At 49.8% G+C, this 23,767-nt stretch overlaps 1 protein-coding gene across 3 annotated transcripts in view; it reads left to right on the forward strand.

The window, feature by feature from the left end:
- LOC308195552 (uncharacterized protein) overlaps nt 1–23,767 on the forward strand; it is an 80,226-nt gene that overhangs the window by 805 nt on the left and 55,654 nt on the right. The window contains exon 2 of one of the 3 annotated variants that reach the window (XM_080593177.1): nt 9,574–9,655. The gene's annotated coding sequence lies outside the window, so the exon portion shown is untranslated. Of the gene's footprint in view, nt 1–9,573; nt 9,656–10,788; nt 11,316–13,443; nt 23,762–23,767 lie in introns of those variants that run through there. The other 2 variants (XM_080593181.1, XM_080593179.1) reach the window with 2 other exon arrangements.

Raw genomic sequence — 23,767 nt, forward strand, 5'->3', positions numbered from 1 at the left:
CGAAGACCTGCTCTTCCTGCGATGCGCAAGGCGTCTTGTTCCCGGGTACCTTTTCTGAGCTACCCTCGTGAGGTTCTGGTGAAAAGCTGCCGTGTACCAACGGCGTCACAATCAAGAAATGCTCTTTTGGTATTTATTTCTTTTCCTGGACAGGTTGTCATCTGTCAGTGGGCTTTGCCTCTTGCAGAGCTTTCTCAGTAGCTTGTCTGAATGTTATTTTCTCTAAACTCCTTGAAAGTTTAAATTTACTCCTCTCTTCTAACACTGCATCTTCCATTAAAGGGCCTGAGCAGCATGGTCTCAGCTCTTCAGACGTTCTCTTGGCTTTGGTTTTTTGTTGTCGTGGTTGTGGGCTCCGTTCTTGTTTTGTGCAGCTGAGGGAAGACTGGCGAACACATTCCCCAAGACACATTTATCTTCCAAAAATCCCAAGCAGCAGTGACCGACCAAGCAGGCTTCCACACCCCCAGCAGCACGACTTCTTACCTTGGAGCATGTTTCTGACAGCTCTGTACCTTTTTTCGCTATTTTAAAATCCCAAGTGCTTCTCCCAGGTGAGCTACTGCCCTGCTTACCAGCTTGAAGAGCATTGTATCGTTTCTTTCTTCGGTGCCCTCCTCTCTTCTGCATCCCCCTGAGCTTCAGGAACTCCAAGTTTTTTTCCTCAGGCTTTTTCTTTTTGTGATGCACAGAAACGAGGAGATGCCTGACAGCATTTCCTGCTGGCAAACCTCACCTGCCCTCGATACCTTCAGCATCACACCTGCGGGGTTCTGCGAGGCTTCCGTCTGGCTCTGCAGGGCCGGAGGAGTATTTCAGCTGCGTTTGGGGTAGATGCTCTCAGATGTGAGGTTTCGCCTCCGTGGCGTTACATGTTTTTCCCATCCCGGGGCAGGCTGCCTTCCCGCTTTGCATGTGGCAGAGCACAGGTGCGAGGTGCAACAGGACCGCCTCAGCCTTGCTGCGTCCGCCCCGTCCGTGGTCTTTCCCTCGTTTGCTGCTCGTGTGGTTTAATGACGGGGTTGTTCGGCGGGATCAGTTCTCCCAGCAAAACCTTTTGGCTTTTTGTAGGATTAAAATTGCGCTGGAGAGAGCGTGTGTTGGGATTGACTTTGAAACTCGAAGCCTGTTCAGTCCTTCATGGTCACGCTGGAGTAATTCCTGCGCTTTCCTCTCCTGCTTTTTAATTCCAGGAGAGAGTAGTCCAGCTCCCACTGCCCAAGCTGTTGCAAGGGCACGTCTATACCCTGCAAATGAGCTCTCCCCTTGCTTTCTTTTACTTGCTTTGGCACTGCTGAGCATTGGGTTTCCGTAGCTGGGGATCAGGCAGGAGTTGAGGCTCAGCTGGGTTTCCACGGGGTCGAGAATCCGCCGCTTGGTAGCACTGATGCAGGCAAAAATTGTTCAAGTGCTGGTGAATCTCCATTTTCCCCTTGCATTCTCTCCCTGCAAAGGACAGAAAAGTCCCTTTGCAGGTGGCGGGGGGGGGAAAAAACCAACAAATCTACATCACCTTAGTGCACAGCACAGTCCCCAGGGATGCTGAAGCTGTAATACACGCTGTGGGGTTTTGCTGTAGACTTGCTGCGTCGAGGTGCCCTGGAAGGAGTGCTCTCTGTTTTACATGGCGTTTTTTGAATAGGTGCTGGGGCTCGGGTGCTTGCTCTGATGGCAAGGTGCGCTCCTTGGCCACGGGTTTGCTCTGGCAGCCCCGGCACCAAGCGTTTGAGCTCCAGCCCTGCCAATTAGCCGCTCTTCCCTTGCTTTATTACCCACGCCGTGCCTGCGCGTGGCTTCATCCTCTGCTGCAGGAGAGCTAAATGGGATTGGAAGAGAGCTGGCACGAGGCCTGGGTGTTCCTAGAAAGATATTGATTGCCCTGGACAGTTCGTGTTTGCTCCCTTTGTTCCCCAGCTCTTGTCACGGCTCGGGCTCGCCTGCCGGAGGATGGAGAAGCGGGGCAGGGCGTGCAGATGGGGGCTGGACGGCTGCCATCCCATCCCATCGCCTCGCCGGGAGCGGAGCCTGAGGCAGCCCGCCTGGTAATTCCAGCAGCAGCAGCCCGCTGCCCAGCCGATAAAGGCAAGCCCAGGGTAAACCCTGTGCTCGGGCACACCGGAGGGCGTGCTGCTGTCGGTAACGTACCCCCGTCTTGCCCACAGCTGATATTTAAGCTATTGGTGTCAATGTAAAGACTGGGCGGTAACAAAAAAATCGCAATTAAATCTGCCTGCGGAGAAATCCTTAGCTCTGGAGCCGTGCTCCCTTTCGGAGCCTAGCAGTCTGCTTGTAATAGGTTGTGCCGCAAATGAAAGTTTCCTGCTTTAACTCCTGCTGTGCAGGATGACACAGGGCTGGCCCACCAGCTGCTCCGGGAGCTGGCTTGCAGGGGATGTGTCCAGAACAAGCTCGCTGTGTTTAATCCGTGCCGAGCAAACAGCACAAAAGTGATACCGTGTGTGAAACTGGGTTAAAAGCTTCCACGTGCACCAGCACTACCCACCACAACTGCAGGAGCTGCTAGCAAAGCTCCTCCAAGGTTTTTTGGCCATATGGCCCACCCTTGACTTCAGAGATTGCTCTCCTGGCCAAGTGTTTTCCCAGTTGGCTTTTTCTGCAGACCGCATCTTCCTGTCCGCAGTCGTATAACACCCCGGCGGCACCGTCAGCAAGTCCCGCGTTGGAAAGGAATGGTTAATTGGGGTATTTTTAGCTCTCCATGTGGCTTGGATCCTGGAAATCAGGCGCAGGAGCCAGCACTGTTTAACCGTTCAGCTTTACGTGGTGGAAAGCAGCGGGACCTCATCGAGTCTCGCCGCCCCGCACCAGTTCGTAAATCTCCTGCCCAATTTTCCCCCCAGCAGTAGCATTCCCTGCTCTCAGCGAGTTGCTCAGGGCATGCTTTGCACGCCTTTTGCCAGCTGCTAAGCCGTCTGCATGGAGGAAGCCCTCGTACCATCGCCATGACGCCCCAGTGCTGACGGGCCATCGGGGACTCAGGTACAAGCCGTCAGTCTTCCAAAGTTTCACCCGTCCGGATCACGTTTTAATTTAGTCGCGTGATTTTCCTTTCCCGAAGTAAGCTTTCCAAGAGTCTCCTTCCCTGCTTTCTTCACTACTCATCGTAGAAGCGCCGATACCTGCTTTGAGCGGGGGGGAGCAAAGTTGCACTGATCGCAAGTTGCCCATTTTGCCCAAGGGGGGTTGGAATTAGATGGGCCTTAAGGTCCCTTCCATCCCAAACGGCTCTGTAATTCTATCAGAAACTGTTGTCGTAGTCTGTGATGTCTTGTTCTTACTGTCTTCCCTCCCCCCTCAGTTTCATGAGTCAAAACCGGCCATGAGAGCATCGTTGCCTGAATGGGGGTGACTTACCAGGGAGGATGTAATAAGTGTATTTCCTCTGGGTGATAAAGTTATAAGTAGGTCACAAGTGTTGCGTGTGTTTATTTGTGCTGATTACAGTGCTAACCGGGTAAAGTTACCGAATTTGTTTCAAAGCGTCAGTATTTTCTTGGCTCCCTGACTCGCCTCATGGTTTTCACGGGGAATCCTGTAGCTTAAAGCTGCTCTGCAAAGCATTGCTTTGCTCGGTGGTTCTTCCTGGCCGTGATCCCCTGTTAAGTCACCTCTGAAGACCCACACCATCACACCCCTCCCTAAGAACCAGTGCTGGCAGTGGTATCGCTTGGCCTCCTGGAGACTCCAAACCCGCTCCGTTTGCTCTTGACATCTAGAGGTTGAGCTAAAAGAGCCTAATGACATCTTTTTGATTGCCTCGAGCTGATGGCATAAATTGCACAGCAGACTGTGCGGGTCATGAGCTGAGGGTACCATCCGCTGCCTGGCTTCCATGAAATGTTCGAATTGGGGAGCTTCTTGCTGCAGTTTTATGATAAAACACCTGCAGCTGCCAGCAGGGAGGGATCGTCCTGCTGCTTATCAGACTCTGGTCCTGCTCCTTGCAGCGGCCAGCTCCTATGGGCGTTAGACCCATCGCCGAGCCCATTTAATTCAGTGAAGTAGCAGGGAGCTGTTGAGATAAGCATATTTATTTTGCTGCCAGGGTGTTGCATCCAGCACAGGGGTGGCTGGCGAGGTGTGATGGACAGAGAGGTCTGGGAGACGGGGCAGGAGGTGCTGGCCGTCCCTTCTGGCAGGGCAGCTGCTGCCTCTTCCCGAAAGGTGAGGAGCCGAGGTGTGCCCAACCTTTGCTGCCAGGAGGCTGTGTGCAGGCAGTGGAAAGGTCCCCAGCAAAAACATAACAAGTGTCCTGCCTAGCCTCGTGAGGGCTGTGGTTTCAGCTAGTTGCAACTGACTTTGAAAGTCCTGCTGTGTTAAAACTGGCCTGAATTAATCAGTTGGGTTTCGTCTTTTTTTTTTTTTTTAAGTTGAGATAAGATCTATGCTTGAGCTTTGTATATATAAATAAAATAAAACTCACTGTTTTCTTAAGGATGCTTTGGGATATTTCTGGGGTGTGCATGGTGACAGTTATCAGGGGATCTGAGAACAGGGTGGTTAGAGATGCTTAGCTGTTAAACTGATTTTAATGCTGTGGAAGCTACATTTGAGTAGCCTTATGCTTTTTACAGGGGCAGAAAAAAAAACGTGGCGGAGCAACACTGGGTGTTTCTGTGAAGGGTGAGGCTTGAATGTAAGGGTTTTAGCTGTGCTTTTCTGTTGGTGCTGGCAGTGTTAGTGGTTTTGGTGTGAGAGTGCGGAGGAGATCACTCGTGGTTCAGAAGCAAGGCCTGCAAGTCCTCGAGGTGGCTCTGTCAGGAGCTTGTGTGACTAACGCTGCATAAACTTGAAAAAAAAACAAAACCCAAGCACCCAAAAAAGAGACGTGAACTCTGCCTCCTCTGTCTTTGAGGTCTAGGGGTGCGGGGAGCTAGGTGGGACTGTTGCTGAGATCGGTGGTTGTGTTTAGATGGCATCTCTGGGTGCGTTGCCATTTCTGGGTCTAGAGATGTATTGGCTCGCTTCACGCTTTGTGGCTTTTACCCCTTCGGTGCTGACTGTGCTCTCGCTGTTTTTTGAGGTGAAGTCACCTGCTTTCGGACTCTAAACCTCAGAGCTATGGTCCAAGCAGTGGCCCTTGCAAAGAGGGCTGGGGGCAAGGGGACCTGAGGACAAGCCTGGTACCTAGAGCTGTGGCAGGCTAGAAATGTCCAGGTGGATTTGTACTTCGGTGTTGAGAAAGGCTGCACAGGTTTATTTTCAGCATCCTGCTGCCTGCTTTCCTTATGAACTTTTGCTAGGTCGTTTGCATACGCCTGGCCTTGCTCATTTCCCCTCAAAAAAAACCCTTTTGAGAACACCCTTCAGCTATGGCAAAGCACATCAAAACAAAAACAACAACAACAAAAAAATATCTTAAAGAAAATCTCCGGCTGTTCTTTGTTAAGCCACAAGGCTTACATAGCTATAGTGTGTGGCTGTTAGGACACATCAGCCCGATTTGCAGACCTCAGGTAGCACGTCACCGGGCTGTTTTGGATGGGTCTTCAGAAAAGTGAGCATCTGGGCACGGTCAGAAGGGAATGGAGCTGTTAAAGTGGTTTTGAGTGACTTAACCCTGAGCAGAGACAAACCAAGAGGGGTTGCTTCTTCCTAGTGCTGCATCCTGGCTTGAAGGCCCCACCTAGGCTTCCAGCTGTACCACAGGGCCATCTTTCTGAGGCCATGCTTCCCATCAGCTTAGCTGATCGCAAGCTGTGCTCCTGCCAGAAGTCAGGCTCCTTCCCCTCTTATTTTCTTCTTTCTGGGATGGCTTCCAGTTGGATCAAACGAGCCGTGGTCGCTACCGCAAGCGTGGAGGAGATGACTGGGACATGTAGAAGTGGGAGGAGGGAGAAGGCAGGACTGTCTTTTTTGGCAGCAAAAGATAGTTTGGGATCAGCTAAGTTGATGAGTTAATTGCACCCCAGAGGCATGAGGCGAAACACGAGCGCTGGGCCCTCCTGTCTCCACAGGGGCTACACCACAGGCAGTCGCTGCGTATGAGGAAAGGCCTGCTTTTTCAGATTTATCAGAGCTGTGGGGGAAAAAAAAAACACATTTGATGGTAGCTGATAATTCTGTGAGACTTTGGGAGAGGGACGAGGCTGGTCTAGAAGAGTTGGAGGCCCTGTGGGATAGGGCAGTGTCAGAGGGAATGAGCACCACTTTGCTGAGGGCAACTATGTGGCTCCGGTGGAGCATCCGGCTGGAAAATTGGGTGGTGATTTCATTGTTAACTTGCTTGTGCTCTGTCTGCCTCAGTTTCCCTCCCTGCAAAGGATGGGTAAGGGCTGCAGTGTGTGTTAACATTTCTGAGAGGCTTTGAAGTTGGCAGAGCCCTTTGAGGTGCACTGCTGACAGACAGCTTCGTGTACGTGCAGAGTAACAGCTGAAAACGTTCAGCTTCCCAATTAACCCAGGGGAGGTATCCCTCTGGGAAGACTTTGAGCTCAGCTTTTAAATAAAACATTTTTTTTCTGAATGTATCAAGCTGAGTATTTCTCTGTTTAAATACACTGCAGACCTGGGCCTGATGCCTCTCTGGGAGGGAGCAGGCCAGATCCTGCCATCCTCTTCTCCTCTGGCCGTAGGCCTAGGGGTAGGTTTATTTTCCTGCCCAACTTGTTATAAACATTTATATGACCTGTCTCAGGCTGAAAAGCTGTCATCTTAGGTGCTCGTTGCTTGTACGTTACTGCCTTGACAATGACTTTGCAAGGTCTGCAGGCTGGGGAGCCTGCGTATTTTTGATAGCTCTTTTGGTGTGCTAGTCATACGCGAGGAGTTAGTCCTATCTGCTTGTATCGAGGGGACCGAGCATCATTCCTGTTGACAACCACACAGAAATTAAACCTTGTTGTTGCCTGCAGGGGGCCAGAGCTGTGTGCTTGAGCTTGAAGATGCTGGTATGGCAGGATCATCACCAACAGGCTGCAGGAGAGGGGAAGAAAATTACCATAAGCCTCTTAAACAAAACTTGATGATTTCTCAGTGTTGACAGGAAACACCTTGCACCCCTATTTAGACTTAAAAGTGGTGTGTATTTATGGTTGGTGTATCTGCTCCTGACAGGGGTGATAGCAAAGCTGCAGGGTCAGCCCTGGGGACTGGCAGACCCCTTGCAGCCTCTGCGTCCCCTCGCAGTTCCTTGCCTACTCTCGACCAGTGCTGCCTCTCTTGTTACTTATCATCGAATCATCTAGGTTGGAAAAGACCTTCTCCAAGGTCGGTTGAGATCACCCAGGCCAGCCAAATAGTGCGGGGCTGTTGCCGTCCTTCCCACTGTGCAGAGCCATGCTGGTTCTCTGCCCCATTGCTTTGCTTGCACCCTTCAACCCTTACCCTTTCCCTTTGTAAGTCACCCAGCATTGCTCAGTCCTCTACCACTGTGCTTCCCAACTTTGTTGCCCACAACATAGTTGTATCTGGAGGAGAGCAGCCCTTGGGGAACGGCGCTGCTGGACCCTGCGAGGCTTTGCTGAGAGGGGAGCTCGGGAACAGAGAGCACGCGGTTGAATCCTTGGCACCAAGCTGTGTTTCCAGTGTATCTGGCTGTTGTGGGACAAAATGCTTTGTCTGAGAGTTGTGGTTGCTTTGGGGAGGCAGGCCAGGCCACCTGCATATGGGTTTTATTAAATCCAGCAGTCAGCAGCACTTAGAGAAGCTACAAGCATCTCTGTTTGCCTTGCTCAGCAGTACTGGTGGGAGATGAGTTTGAACTTTGCAGTCATGTTTCTGTAACATTGTCCAGTAGCAGCAATCGTATCAGGAAAGTTGTTAGAGGAGAGGAGCCGGAGGAGGAGGCAGGGAGCAATGGTTTTATCCACGGGAGCTCTGCTGCTTCCCAAGCAGCAGGCTGGGCCCCGGTGCAGGAGCGGGTTGATGCTGACACGGATGAAGCCCTACAAAGCTCCTGCAGTTCCTTTCAGATGTAAGCTATGTGAAGCTAAGGCAGGAATTTCCTTGCTGGGGGGAAATTGTGTTTCTGTACTGCATAAATAAGCTGTCACTGAAGATTATTGGCCAGGTTGGATTTGTGTTGTGTTATTTCTGTCTTTGTAGAGATTTTATGTTCCACTGCAGAACAGTGTTCAGTTAGTGACTTCAAAAGAAAAACAACAAAGATCCTCCTGGAGGTACATAACATGAGTAAATAACTCGTGTTCTGGTTAGAGCAGTAATGTAAAGCAACAGGGAGAGCATTATAAACAGCGACGGAAAATTTGTGCTTGAGGCTTGCGTCCGACGTCCGTGCTGTGGTCTTGTGGTCTTCAGCATTGTTTGCATCCTTAGAAATGACTTCAGTCCTTCTGTAATGGGAAAGGAGAAAGGAAAAAATGGGGGAAGGGTTAATGGATTATGATTTTTCTCTTTTTTTTTTTTTAAATATTGGTTGGCAAAGGCTGAGGTCCATGAGTCATGCACAGAGGGAATGCAGTAGGGAAAACAAATAAGTCTCTTTTTCTCAGTCCAAGGTAGACCTATGCACTGCATGAGTAAGTTTTCTTGCGTTTTATAACAAGGTCCTCCGTTTGGCTGGAAATACGTGAAATCCTTTTTGTTAAAACCTCGGTACGTCCCCCTTGCTGTTTTGGTGCTTTGACTGAAGAGCTGCTCAGAGAAGTTGTCCCAGCCTCGCTGTCCCTGTGGGGCTTTGCCGTGCCTGTTTCCTTACCTTCCCCATTGTCAAATCCCCTCTCAGTTAAAACATGCTGAAGGATGGTTGTTCAGCGACTCTGCTCGTTGCTGTCCCCAAGCCGTTCTGCGAACAGAACAGGAAGAGTAAAACCATCCTGCGTTTGACTTCTGTTACCCTACATGGCGACCTCCGCTTTAGATGTGTGGCCAGGCAAAGGTCTCCTTATGGCTGCTTAGAAACGTTTCCAGGAAGACCTCTCTTTTTGATGTCTCTTCATCAGCATGCAGCGGGGACTTTGAATACCTCCAGCTGGGTGTTTCCACAGCTGGTGGAGCAGATTTCTGTCACTGCCTGTGCTCCGTGCTGCTAGTTATCTTTTGGTGTGACTCACCTACAGAGGCTGTGTAAAGTGATTGGGAGGAAATAGCAAACCATTTACATGATGAAACCGTCATGTTGAATAAATAATAGTGAAACAAGCAGCGTGGCTCTGATGTCAGATGTGATTCACCTGCTTTAGGAAGTAGAAGGAATTGCAGAAGAGCTGTAGTGCAGATCTTCGTCAGCGTCACAAAGGGATAGGAGAGCTTAGCAGGTGACCACTCATGCAGTTTATCAGCCTATTGTTTGCTCTCCTGCTTAGACGTTAACTTCACTGCATTGACTGCTGAGGAAGCTTTGCTGGGTGACCAGCTTTGTTTTGGGACAGATAGTCTTGCCTTTTTTCTTGGCTTCCTTCTGTGATTTTGGGTAAGTCCCTTAAAATCTTGTGTCTGGTAGCTCAGCTGTGGGCAAGGACTAGGCAGGAGTATGTTCCGTGCAGAGATCTAGCATCCTTCAGTCTCTCCTAAGGTAGGCTTGGCTTCCTTTCCTTTCACCAGCCATGTCTTATTAATGTCACTAATTAACATTCTCTCTGACGCTTGCAGGATTTGCCGGTTCCCGTACGCCAATGGGGTTTGTGCTCTGGCTCGCTGTCGGAGCCTTCTGGGAAGCTGACGCTCTGAGCAGGTACGTCACGCCGTGCAGTGAGTACTTTTTTCTGTGCAGATGTGAAAACACACGTGCAGAAGGTAAGGTCTTCGTTTAGCTTAGCCGACAGCCTTATGGGAAGAGGGTTGGAAAACGTGCTGTCACTGCTGAGTGGGCGGCCTGCGGGATGCTGCGGGGTGGGAGGCTGTATCCAGCCCTCAGTCCAGAGTAGAGACCTCCTCCTGCTTCTCCTGGCCTTCATCTGTGGGGAAGCAGTGCTTCAGGTGGGGCCAGGAGCGTGCTTCGAGCAGGAGGAGCTGCGTTTTTTGCCAGAGCTTGGACCGTCTTTGCTCCCACACATGTTGCGCGGTGCATCGTGTCATCATCAAACGTGAGGAGGCTGTGAGCTGGGGTTCGCTTTCAGGAAAAAAAAAATCCTCACCTGATTGTCTGAGCTTGACCGTATGAGGTGTTTGAATACGAAACCCATCTCCTTCCCCCTGCCTGCCACGGGGACAGCCCGTGTCCCATCCCAGCGGGGCAGCTGGCCACGCTCTGGGAGCTCCCGCGTGTGTGCTGCTGCTGCGCTGCCCTTCTCTGCTCGCTCCCCTACGGCGTGCGTGCACACACCGTCCTCAGTGGGACCCCAGATTGCTGCTTTTGCCTTGATACATGAGCAAGTCCACTGCTGTTTTCTTAATGTGTCTCTACTTGCAGCCTGTAGCAGCTTATTCTTCCCTGGATAATTATTGCTCGGCTCAGCCGCCGATTGCTATCGGAAGTAGTGGAGTTGTGCCCGGTGCTGCCCAGTGCATCTTCTTGCTTGAGTTGTTCAGCGTGTTTATTGCTTTAAGGCATCAGTGCTCAGCTGAAAAATCTCATCTGTGCTCTCTGAAACTGTTTGGCAATGAAACTGGGTTGCTGGAGTTGGTTTGAGTTGCCAAGATGCTTTCGGTAATCACCCCTCGCTATGCTACCAGCAGGTCCGCGTGCTCCTCGATTTCAATTACTGCATTACTGTCAGGGCTGCTTTTTTAGTGACTGCAATTGTGTTCCCAGCTGGCCGGAGGCATGTGTGCAGCCGTGGGGATTGAAGTGGAATATTTTGCTGTTTGTGGTCACTCAGGGGAGGTCGGAGGTAGGTGGATGCTGCTGTAGGTGCGTTGGTGAACATGGAGAGATTGGCCTGGCACACCGAGCTTCAGCTTACCGCAAACGCTCATGAAGTTGAAACAAAACAAACAAAAAGCTTCTTTTCCAAATGTCCATCCCTGACAGATCCCTTCTGAAAATAGCATTGCACTTGGCCAGCCTGAAGCCACCCTTTCGGTCGTAGGAGGACATAATCCTTAATTCGCTGCATGAAGCTTTCTTGCTCCCTAAAAAGGCAAGTGGATTAATTAGGGGAACCAATCTTTCCTGAAAACCTGGTTCAGCTGGGATTGTCTGGGTGGTGCAGCAAATACACTGGAGGAGTAGGAGTTAGGGCGGAGCTGTTCCTACCTTATCCCGGGTATTTACTGGGATTTATCACCCTGTGCAAGAAGACAACGTGCTTTCTCCTTCTGAGCTGATGGCGGAGGCAGTTAGGCTTCCCGTGCTAGCCTTCCAGGCGTGCTTTCCATTTCTTAAGGTTATGTGCTAGCTCAGAAGACCTCTATTTAAAGGCAGGAACGTAACGAAAAGGGGAACAGCGAAGGTAAGCATGGTCCCCGTTTGCTGGTCTCCTGAGGTGTGTCCGCCTCGGAGGGGAGCGGTGCTGAATCAGTGCCCCGGACTGCTGGTGAGTCAGGTGGCAAAAGCACAAGTTGTTTTCTTCCATGCCTGAAACATTGCAGTGGATTTCCTGCAATGGGGTTTTGCCTCCTGTAGCGGCCTTGTAGGGAACAGTTTGTCATCCTTTTCCTTTCCTGTGGACAAAGAGCAGCTGGGTTCTCAGGGAGCGCAGGCAGGCGTTGGCTGGAGCCCTTCTCGTCCTGCCGTCCTTTTCTGAGTGCCCAGCCCGCTGGAGGAGCCTGGTCTTGGGAGGCTCGGTACTCTTGAGTGGGAGAACTGTGTTTTCAGGGAGCTCCTGTGGCTTCTTCAAAGGGGAGTTTTGTTCTTTGCTTGTCAGACACAGATGTGCTGGGGTGTGTGCGTGTGCAAAGGGCCTGAAATGCGGGCAAAACAGATGGAAACTTGATTTACCCCAGTGCCCTCAACCCTACCCCTCCTTCAGTCTCACCTCTCTCTTTTTTTTCCTGTTTTTTTTTTTCCTTTTTTTTCTCAAGATGGGGCAAGTTAATGTAGTTGCAGATGCTATCTGTTGAGCTTGATGAGATTCTCATGCAAATCTGGAGTCTGTGTTCTCCTGTCAGGTCTGCTTGCATGTATAATCCACTATTTTACTGCAAAGGGGTCTATTTTCTGCTGCAATTGGGTTTATTTTTAGCCAAGGCTTTCCCTGTCTAATTGGCAAAAGTTCAGCATTTGCAGAAGAAGCAATTTCACCAAATCCACGGGATGGGGGAAGGGAGGGAGAGGGGGAGAGAGGAAATGTATTAGATAAAAAAAGCTAAATGCTGATTCGGAAACACGGCTTGAGATGCTGTTGTGAGAGCAGAAGGGTGGTTAATCACAGCTGAGAACGTCGCACTTGCTGCATCGGGTAATTAAATTGCTGGGAGCTGGGCAGGTAAGGAGTGGATACAGGGATGCTACAAGCTTCATCACCCCCGGATTTCAGTACCCCTGTCGGGCACTGGAATGAACGGAGTGGTGTGTGGGGTTCCCCAGGGCGCTGCTGCAGCTGTCTGTCCCCTCTTCCCCAGCGGCTGCCCCAGGACAAACTGCCTTCGCGTGCCTCCTTGGCTTGACCAACTGCCCATAACCATTCTGGGTCTTGAACTGGCTTGTCACGCGAAGAACTGCCCTTCGGAGGTGATCTGCTTGCTTGTTCTTCCATCTTCCCTGACGGTTCCACCGCCCCTCTTATGGGGTCACCGTTGTTACTGTTAGCTGCGATGCCACAAGCACGAGCTCCCCCAGCACGGCACAGGAGGCGGATGGATGGCTGTGTTCAGAGCCTTTGATGCTTGCCCCTCTGACAAATGAGACTTAGCTCCACGTGTGTGTCTAGAAATTTGTTTGCTGCTGCTTCTACTGAAGTAGCTGCCCTGCAGGTTAACCCCTGTGGTTTGCTTTGTCCTTCTGGATTTTCCAGAGCCTCTTGCAGACAATCGCACAGCAGGCTTGTTACAGTTCCATTAAGAACGTGGGGAGAGATGTCGGAGTGTCGATTTTCTTCTGAATGTTTAGAAAACGGAAGAAAGAGGGGAAACAGCACTAGGACGTTATTTGTATTCTGTGTTCAGTCTGAGGGGGTGTGCTCTGCTGCTTCTCTGCTCTGCTGAGCAGCATGGCCTGCGTGGAGCTGCGTCTTCGCGAAGGAATTGGGGACGAAACTTCTCAGTTCTCTTTCAGTCACTGGGAGAAGAGCACCAGGAGAACTGAGGTAAGAGCACCCATTAACTGCCTAGAGCAGTAATCTTCTCTGGGGTATTAATCTAGCCTCACCAGATAAAAGGATTTATGCGGTGGGGGCTCTGTTTCTTTTCCTGCTGAGCCTCCTGAGAAGACTGGGAAAAATTAAGCGCCAAAGCGACCCTCTTCTCCCTGGGAGGGCTTCTCTTTTCCTAAGACATGTTGTTATCTTCCTGTTGAAAACCATCTGTATCAGTTGGCAAATCAGGGTTGTTTTAGCTGCTCAGCTTCGCGTAGTTCCCTCCAAATATATTCTCAACATTCACTGTTGGCACGGGGTGCAGAAGGCGGTGCCTGATGAGGAGGGACACGTGTGTCCCCGTTCGGGTCCCTGTGTCGCGGCGGTGCCTTGCCCCGTGCCCCCAATGCCTGGGAGCCCTCCTGGATGTAGGTTTCCTTCGTCAGTTCGTTCCTGTGGTTAACCAATATACTGAGTTAAATAAAAATGGTCCTAGGGAGTGTTTTTTCTGCATTGCATGAGCTCTGGAAAAGCTGCAGCAATTAAAGAGCTAATACAGCAGTAGATCTAGTAGACTGCAATGAGCTTTGGGTATGTAGGTTTAATTATTTTGAAGCCTTTCCTTAGGGAAAGTTTGTTAGTTTTTTTGCCTTGTACTGCTAATTAGTTCAGGGGGAACTCCTTTCTCATTAGTGCTTTCTTCCTGAAAGGCATCTCTTTTCCTGTCTCTTGCCCTCAGAAGGCTGGAAGAACCCTTACACATTAGGAAAGTAAGTCTCTACTTTAAATGGCCTTAAGCACGTGAATATTCAGCTCAATTTCCTTTTACAGCGGCTTGTTACGAAATGAACAGGAATCTCGGGGCATCCCTGGGTCAGCTCTTCTTTTGAGCCCTGGGAGAAAGCCCAGCAGGTTTTGTTCCAGCGGTTGAGCGCTTGGAGGAGGTGTCCACCTCCAGCTTTGAGTACTCCATTAGGAAAATATTTCTCCTATCAGTGAATTCCTGCTGATGTTGTTGTGCTGTGCTGGAAGTATGTGGGCATGTCTTTTAATCTGCTGCTTTAGATAGTGCGAAGACAGCCGTACCGGGTTGAACCAAGGGTACACCTGAAACTGATTGCGTCTAAAGCAGTGCCCTGCCTCCAGCAACGGTAGCGGAGCTACTCTAAAGAGCTGGATAAAGGCTGAGCTGCCTCATTCTGCACAGTAGTAGCAAAAAACAACCAAACAACAAACAACAAAAAAACCCCTGTCCACCTTCATCTGCCTTTTTCAGGCTGGTGGTTTGATCCTCACCTTCTCCTACAAGGACTTGATGGTTGGGCTTAGCTGGAAGAATGATGCTGCTGGTGACATTGCTCTTTTTGTTGAATTACCTGTGTCTCGCAGCCTGTTTCTTAGAAGGACAAGGAGAGAGAGATTGTGGAGCTTGCAGAAAACCATGGTCTGCCGACACCACGAGGCAGTGCGTGTGCCCGTGCACGGTGCCCGTGGCTGGGGGTTCTTCCCCAGCCCGTCCTGTTGCTTCTGAAACCCCATAAAACTGCGAGCGGAGCAAACACCTCATGGCAAGGAGTTGCATGGCTTAATTCCACATCACGATGTCGTCTTAGTAAGTAGTTTGGTTCCTGGCACATCTCCTCAAGCAGGTAGTCCCGGGCTCCAACAGAGTACCAAAGGAGGCTGTGAGCTCCCTGCCCGTGGAGGATGTGCCCGGGGACAGGGGCAAGTGCAGGGTTTCACTTCAGAAAGTAAAACCTCTGTCTCTTTTGGGTCAAACGGTCCTCTCGCAGCCAGCAGAAGGGGAATTTCCTGATCCTCCTGGGAGCATGGAGCTGTGAGCACTGGAGGATGGTCAAGACTCAAATCTGCTGTAGCCTGAATTATTTATTTTTCCCCAAATTTTCTGGGTATTGAGCAGCTTGAGAGCTCTGTTGGGGTGGAAGCCTTTAGCCGCACGTCGTCTGGCACGCAAGGAGCGGCCGTGTACATGGCTAAACTTTGAGATCGAGGCCTGCAGGTGTGGTTGCAGCGGTGGGGAGGCTGTATCTGGGTTACTGCCAGCGAAGGACGTTCTCACAAGGTTCAGATCACCGCTTTCAAGACCTTCGTTCAGAGCAGATGAGCAGTTGTGACATGCAGGTCTGTTTCGTGGGCACTCAGCAGTTTGTGGTTACCCGGCCCGCTGTAACCATGACAGCACAAATTTAAGGCTGTTTGAATTTGCTTTCACATGCAAAGACCTCGTGTAGCCCTCCCTGAAGGCAGTTTGGTGGCTGCCTAAATTGCTGCTTTTCCGACGAGGTGACTCAGGTTCTCCTCTGCTCTGCTGGATATTTACTTGCCCCACGGTGGTTGACAGCTGTAAAATGGGATGCGAGGAAGGTGGTAACGGTGACCGTCTTATGGGCAGCGTTTCGGTGACCTGGGGTGAAAGGCATGGCACTAGCCAAGTCTCTTCTGCACATTCAGTTTCCAAACAAAGCATGCTTTCCAGCAGCTTTTGCTGCATTAAAAAAAAAAAAAAAAGAAAATGAAGTTAACAGTGAATGGACATCTAGGAGTGCTGCTAGGAGTGGGTAAGGGGAATGATGCCTTTGCCCTGATACTTGCACGAAGCGTGCTCTCCAGTCGGATCCCACCAAGGCTCTTTCTGAAGCTTCTCTTTCCTTGGCTGAGTCTTTGGAAAACCCTTTTCATTCCAAGTTTGGTTTGGAAAGAGAAACACCCCCGCAGATGGCTGCTCTTCAGTTGTCATTCAGGTTGGGGTTTTTATGTTCCTTTTTGCATTACCCTCAGGTGCAAACCAGGCTTCCGGCCAAAAACCGTGTCCCAGAAGTAGAGAGAAGCTGAACAATAAGGATATTCTGTTTTTCCTCTTTTCTTCTCTAAGCTAGAAATGCAACAGGCTATCTGATGTTTTATCAGTTCATAAAGGACTGTGTTGCTTTTTTCCTCTTTGGCTGAGTCTCAATTTAGTCAAGTTTTGTTTTCCTCAGATAAAAAACACAGCTTTCATTAAGACTTGGGTTGGCTCTGTTTTGCTCCTTGCTTGATAACGTCTGAGTGGTGCCACTTCTTCTAGACAAATGCCACTGCTCTGCTTCAGAGTCCTGCTGGTCTCATCTGATAAGCTTTTTTTTTTTTTTTTCCCATCCTAAGCAGCTCTCAAAGGAATTGCTGGATTGTTAAAGAATAAGAAATACTTTTAGGCCTTTGAGATACAGAAAGACTTATCGTAGCTGAAGGCAAGGGAAGGAGAGCGATAGCATTGCTGGAGGACTTGGGTTTGGTGTGCTGGTGAGTTAAAGCTGAAGTTACAGCTGCTTGCTTGGATCCCGTGTTGGGATCCAGGATGCTGCGGATGGCGCAGTCGGTGTCGACTCCAGTTTTCTGGCCTCACAGGAGCTTTGGTGTTGCATTTCTCCTGGCTTTTTAGACACTGAGGAGAGCCAGAGGGAAGTTGTGACTGTGGCTGGGCTTCTCTCTCCAGGTCCCTGTGAGCGGCTGAGGGAGGTCCCTGCTCTGTGCTGCCCAGCTGCAGGCAGACAAGGCTGAGGAAGCTGGTGGAAGCAGCAATGTGGAGACAAAAAGGCTTTGGGCGGGGGTTTCTAGCAGAACTGGTTGTTACCTAGCCCTGCAAAATCCCTACAACAGTGCCTGGGGTAGCCTGTAGTTATTCTAGCAGGGATGCCAGTCAGTGCAAGGAGGTGGCGGTACTTCCATGTGTACTGACTCGTCCCTCAAGTGTCCATATTGATTGATTTTTATTTTATTTTTTTCTGGGATAGCTGTTCCTCAGGCCTGGCTAGCTGTGCTTTGCGTGGAAGTGGGACTAGGTGCTGCTTCGGGACCTGCCATTTAGCAGGCTGCATGTAAATCTGCCGAGGTTATTTGCTGCTTGTTAAGCCATGGCTCGAAGGAAGCCCTTGCTGTCTGCCTCCTGCGATGGGGTTTTTTAACGAGGCACCTGCAGAAGAAGCAGCAGGCACGGTGTTTCTGTAGGGAATGGGAAGGCGAGATGTTGGGCTGCTCTTCCCCTCCTCAGCCCCGTGTTTATCCCACGGAGGTGCCTTCCCATCTCCTCGCCTTCACTTTAGAAGGAGCTTGGGGGACGGGGAGCGCAGTGAATAAAACCTCACGTGGGTACCTAAAAACAGGAGGCGGCTGCGACAGCAGAGGCTCCTGGCAGGGTTGAGTAACGAGACGCTGGGTGATGCTGAGCCCTACGCCCTGCTCTTGCACAAGCAGCAGCACGCAGGAGGCAGCAGCAGCCTGCCCTGGGTTGAAATTCTCCCCCAGCTGTTGCAAAAACAGCTCCAGCCTTGCAGAAAGGGCTTGAAAAAAATGAAAACGGGCAAACAGCAGGCGTGTGGCAGCTGGAATAGGTGACTCCAACTCAGTGACTTTCTTTTTTTGGTCTTTAGTCCTAGCATGCGTCTGCTGCAGTTCCTTTGTGTTGTTTCTAAGCGCTGGCCATCCTGGATTTCTGAAAGTGTGTTTTCATTTTTCTTTCTTTCCTGAGGGTTTTGGGCAGTGTTTCCCAAAGCTATTGTGGTGGGCATTTCCCCTTCCCTCCCGACAGCAGCTTTCATTTTTGCCTGAATAGCTCAGCATTGTTCACATTGTCTTCTAACTTTATGAGCTTTTTTTGATTTTTGACCAAAGCAGTTTCCTAAATGCTTTTGGAGTCCTTGAAGTCACTTTGCAGAAACGTGGGAGCAACTTTTCCTCTTACAGCACGTCTTGTATTTGGAGCTCCAGGCAGGAAAGCTGTTTTGTAGCGCTCATGTTTGAGTTTCTGAAAGCATGATTCTTGTGGGCTTTTTGTTTGTTTTTCTGGACAGTTTTCTTTAAGATCATGCTAAGTTCAGCTTTGAGGAGGACTTCATAGGCTTGATGGAATTTACTTCTGTTGAAACTTGAGGTTTCTGACAATGTAATGAACTCTGCTCCAGGTTTCTAAACAGCATCCGTTCCTCCTCTTCCAGCCCAACAACTATTTCTCCCCCCTGCAATTCTCGCCAGAAATAACAGGGTATTATTAGGATTTGTATGCATATTCGTTTACTAGGCCTGATATCGCTTGGCACTGAGGATGTTGATCTCTTCTACCCACTTTGGTCTCAGAAGCTGGGCCCTGTGTCAGCACGATGTCCATCTGCAGATCTCCCATGGTTTGTTTGGAACATGGTCTCCTGGCTGTGCAAAGGCTTAGGGGTTTGCTCCCCTAATTCAAGCAGCAATAACAGCTTTCCCCACTGATATTTCTTGGAAGTAAGCATCTTTTAGCCAACAAGTGGGCATTACTTGTTTTTCTGGGTGGCTGGTTCCTCCCTCCACTTTGAGGACTGAATACTGGTGAAAGGCTTTGGGTTATGGCAGCCCAGGTAGGTTGTATTTGGGGCATAGAAGTGGCATCTCCTGGGATGTGTCTGACTTGTTCCTTGTCTGCCTGTGGATGTTGGTCTTGCTGGTTGGGTGCTAGGCATCTGCTGATCCTGCGGTGGGAGGACCCCAGTGAGCCAAGGGCTCAAGGACGGGCCGCGAGCCACTCACCCAGTACAGCAAGTCACTGGCGGCTCCTCAGCCGCTGGGAGACGACGGCGGCCTTGCAGTGCTTGCAGCTTGTGATCTGATGTTCAGGAGCCAGGTTCCCTGAGCATTAACTGTTCAGAATCGTGGAATCATCTAGGTTGGGAAAGGCCTTCAAGGTCACAAGCCCAGCCGTCAGCCTAACCTATGGAGTCCCATCACTGAACCACATCCCTAACTGCCGTGTCCGCATGTCTCCCCAAAACACCTCCAGGGACGGGGACTCCACCACTGTGTGGGCTCGAGCTCTGCAGTCCCGTAGGTCAGCCCGCAGCTGAGCCATGGTGGATGTGCTCCGACGGATGATGCGCTCGTCGGCTACTGTGTGCATGCATGGCGTTGGCTGGAGCATCTGGCACTGGGACGGGTGCTCTTGGAGCTGGGGCTCCCCGTGTACAGGAATGTATCTTTACACTTCTGGTTCGAATTGGAAGCGGATCTGCCCATGGCTGCAGCCAGCGCTGTGCAGGAGAGCGGTGCTCGCTGGGGTCGCTGGTGGTTTGGGACCCCTTAATTCATCTTTCTTTGCAGCATGCCAGAGCACAGAGCTGGGCACGTGAGTGCTTTTACAGTGTTTTTCCTGCAGGCACTGAAGGGCCAGTAATGTGGTTTCTTTTCAGTGAAGGAAGGGTTGGTTGGCGTTTTTTTTTTTTCCCCTTCTTTTGTTTAGGTGATATATTGCTGTGAGATGGCCCTCATAGTGCTGTTCCTCACAAAGACGTGAAATATTTTATTGTTGTAGGTTTCCTTTCCCATTCAGATAGGAAAAATAAAAAAGGCATTAAAAGGGTGTGTGGAGCAGGGGGGGACATGTAGTGATTACTAACCTCTTTTAAAGTCACTGTTCTCATTTATCCTTTGAATTAGGTTTTTGTTTTTTTCCAGTACTTTGGAATAAAATCACCAGAATTTTGCAGTAAAATCCACATGTGGGAAACCAGTGGCGCATCTTCTAGTCAAAACAGGTTGCATGTGATCTAACTACTTAAATGGTCATAGAGAAATGTTTTGATTAAGCAACTGGAGGCCAAATGCATGTTGAATTGATTAGTTTCTACCTACCCTTCACACTGTAATGAAGATGCCATTACAGAAACTACACGAGATGAACGTATCTCAGAGTATTTTTTTCTGAGTTTGTGTGTTTAAAACTTCAAACCTGAGTGCTTTTAATTGCAATTAAAACCTTTCTGGTTTCCTTTGGAGATGCTTTTCCTTGGCTAGGCTTTGCGGAAGGGCAGCTGTAGTTTACATGCTCAGAGCCCAGGAGGCTGAATCCTCTTTTCTCAGCCCTTGACCACTTTCAAATGATACTTGGTTGTGTCAGGCCCTCTGAGAGGCTTGGTGATAGGTGTGGAGCAGTGTTAATTATTTTTCTTCAGAATGATGTGGTGCTTGCTTATGTTGAACTGGAATAATACTCTAAGCATGGTAATGACTTATTTCCATAGGAAGAGGTGCATTTTCTGTCCCTACTTAACCTTGCTTCTCTGCTCTAAGCAGCTGTTTCTTTGGTTTTTCTCAGATACCAGCCAAAAATACCGACGTTCACATTTCAGAAAGCTTTATATGTAGATTAAATGGAGGTGTAATCATAGTTGCCTAAAAAAGCAAAGGTATAACGTAGGAAGGTGAAGGTGCTGCTCCTTGCAAAACCTGGTTAGAATTAGGTCAACTGGTAATTGTAATTTTTTGGAAAGGCTTTTAATTGACAGTTCTCTGAATACTTAAGGTTATTTCTGAGTGACAGTGTCTCTTCCTCCTTTTTTGCACTTTGTGTATTGCTATGGTACGAGCAACCTGCAGAATGTGTAGTTTGAATCTTTACCTGCGTGCTTGGATGACATAACTATTCCCATTATTCAGAACTGTTCATATATCTAACGAAGGGCTGTCCTAACTGTGGGACTAACCTTGAAAAATCATTGTGCTCATGTTTGTTTCGAGTTGTATTGATCTTCAAGTTGGGCCATCTCCTTCTTTTTAGCTGGGAAATGTGACTACCAAATGCAAGTCTTCTGATTAATTTCAGTTGCATGTTTTCCTTCAAAATCTAGAATTACAATTTATGAAACTAACAATTATTTTCTTGATTTATCTTAGTTCTGCCTTATAAAACCGCAAAAGATCTTCAAAGCGTGCAGCTGGCCAGACTGCCTAGTTCTGTTTTTGACCAACGGACGTTAATTCTTTAGTTGTGAGTGTTGCAAAGGAGATCCCTCTGAGACCGGGGGAGAAAACAAAACAAAAATAACTGCCGCGTTTTATCAAAATAGATGAATGCAAAATATTGCAAAGCGATCTCTTGATCTGGCCTCAAAGATGAGAGTTGACAATATTAAAAGAAAACAAAGCCTAATCTGAAACATACTCTGCACGCAGCTGAGTGTCGTTTTACGAGTAGGACCTGGAGCCTGCGAGGGCTCCTCGAGTTTTCCTTGTGGAATGGTGAAGCTGGGCACGGTCACACGCACGGCGTGGCTGTGGCTGGTCATTGTGTCAGTTCAAGGCCAGAATTAAGGCTGGTGTCCGCGTTTTCATCAGTCCTCAAGGCTGATGAAGGATGAGGTTGCATTGTGGGTAGTGCTCAATAGACATCCAAACACAGGCTGGCTAAAAGAGATTTAAGGCAAATGCAATCCATGCCGTAAGTTGGATGGAGGTTTATCTCAGTCCAAACACCGTGCCTACAACCGCATGTCTGCTTTGTTCTTTCAGCTTTATTTTTGTCAGAATTGAAATAGCAGTGAGATGGATCTGAGCTTCAGCTTCCGAGAGGATTTTTTGGGTTACCTGCTGCAGAGGAGAGGCAAGGAGCTGCCGGCCTTCTCGGCTCAGTGAGCTGGTCCCCAGGCTGCAGAGCAGATGTTGGAGGGCACCGGCTGGGTCTGTGTGCCTCGCAGGTGTGTGTTTTGCAGACTCTGCACTTAAACACTGTGCTTGACTTGAGATGTGCAAAGTTGCTGTCTCTTTTCCCTAGAGGCCGAGCTGTTTGCCTGGAATTGAAGGGGAAAAAAGCAACTGTTAGTAGTAGATGAAGAAGAGCAGTCTGCCAGCCGTCCTAACGCACAGGTTACACCCCAGCCTGGAGCTGGGCTCTTTTCATGAAGAGCAACTCAAAAAAAAAAGTAAGCAGACAGAAATAACCTCCGAACAAAACAGAAACCAAAACTAACAAAGGAAGTGCTTGCTATTCAGATGAACCGATAGAGTTGAGGGAGGAAAAAACAACTCATCAGAGATCTCCAAAGGTTTGCTGCTTTGGCCAGAAAGGTGCAATTTTGAGATGGCAGGAGTTTTGTAGTCTGCACAGCCATCTGAGAGGTGATGCAGACGTTCCTGTGGTGTAATCCTAGGCGAAAGCAGGCTGGGGGATGACGAAGAGGATGCTGAGCTGGGATGCAGGAAGGCAAACCTCAGCTCTTGCCCCGTGTAGATGAAACCTCTCCAGGGCAGCTTCAGTTCTGTTCCCCAGCTCAGTTTCGGTGCAATGAGAAGTACAGCAGGGAGGAAGGGAACCTGGTCCCAGCCTTCGCCTCCACCACTGTTTCAGGTGCTGAATAAAGTTAGTGAATGTTAAAATTTAAATTTTTTTTTTATGTAGTATATAGTTTGTATACCAGCATCTGTAACCCAGAACTAACACCAGAGGAGGAGGCCTTTTTGCTCTTCTTGCTGCCTCAAGCTAGTATGAGGTGGGAGAAGACATGAGAGTAAGTGTTTTAGCTGCGTGACAAGAGGCTGGGTGCCAGATGTAAAGAGCAGGTAGGAAATGCCAGCGGGCTGTGTTGCTGGTGTGTAAGTCTTGTGAACAGAGAGGACAGAGTGCTTGTATTGATGCTGCTGTCAGCTCTCATTTCCTCACAGCTCGGGGACCGTGAATGAACAGGCCCTGTTGATAGGATGTGCTGGTTTTATGTTGTGAGTGGAGGGATTTGTCTGCCCTGAAGCGTAACACGGCTCTGTGCGCGCCTTTCCGGCAGCGCCGGGTGCAGGCCTTCCCGGCACTGCAGCCTGGCTCTTCCTCGCCTCTGCCGTCAGACAGGACTTGAGGGGAACTGCTTTATGGTTTTGCCAAGCTTGGGACTGTTTGGCTATGTTGTGTATGGGGAGAAAGGGTTGGTTGGTTGTTTTGGAAGTGTGCAGGGGAGGTGGTGCTGCCTTCCCTGAGAAAGCAGATGTGCTGGAGAGAAGGTGCTGCTGGTACCCGCCGTGCCCCGTGTGCCTGTCTCCCCACACAAGTGCTGCAGCTGCAAAGGGTTTTGCCCCAAAAGTGTCCCCGCCAGCCCCAGAGGTTTGTGCTGTGCCACTTAATCCTTGCCTCTCCGTGGAGTGAGAGATGCCCGACCGAGGCTTTTTCCTGGCTGTCCTGTCCGCGCCCCTCAGTTCAGAGCCTTTTACTTAATGAGCAACTGGTGAGAGCATCCATATTTTTACCCTCATAACGTTTTAGTCAGCTATCATTTTAACGCCTGACAAGTCTTGCCTCCTTGTATTTGGAAGTGCTGGAACGAGTAACCTGGTGGGAGAGTCCCTGGCCGCTCACAGCACGTCCGGATGCTTGAAGCAGTCACCGGGGGTGGGAAGCGTAGGGTGACTGCAGAGAAACAGGAAGAGTTGGTCAGCACGGTTGCAAAGTAGCTACAGCAACGAGCCAGTGCTTCCTTTTCTGCGTGCACACTTCTGACATTGAGGCAGAAGGCAGGCAAAGTGCCTTGGCGAAGCAGCCGAGGTCTGGAGGACAAATCCCTGGTGATTACCTCTCTGGAGAAGTGGATAAATGTGCCAGGAGAAGAGATCCCACCACCTGAAAAGAGCTTTTGTTGCTGATGTTTTGTTCTGGATGGCTGGTTGCCGCAGGGAGAAGGATCTCTGATCTCTCTGCTCCTTATTACTGGTGCTGCATCTGCTCCCGGTTTGATGGAGTGAGGAGAGGTTTTGTGCTGAAGGAAAAACTCGCCAGCAGCCGTCCTGGCAGGCTCACTGGCACTCACCTCGGGGGCTTGCTTGGTCAAACGGAGGAACAGCTTGGAACCAGCATCCAGGTCTTGGTGCTTCAGTGCTAGAGGGTGAGT

Source organism: Anser brachyrhynchus (genome assembly GCF_964034855.1).
Source record: "Anser brachyrhynchus genome assembly, chromosome: 5".
NCBI classification, from domain to species: Eukaryota; Metazoa; Chordata; class Aves; order Anseriformes; family Anatidae; genus Anser; species Anser brachyrhynchus.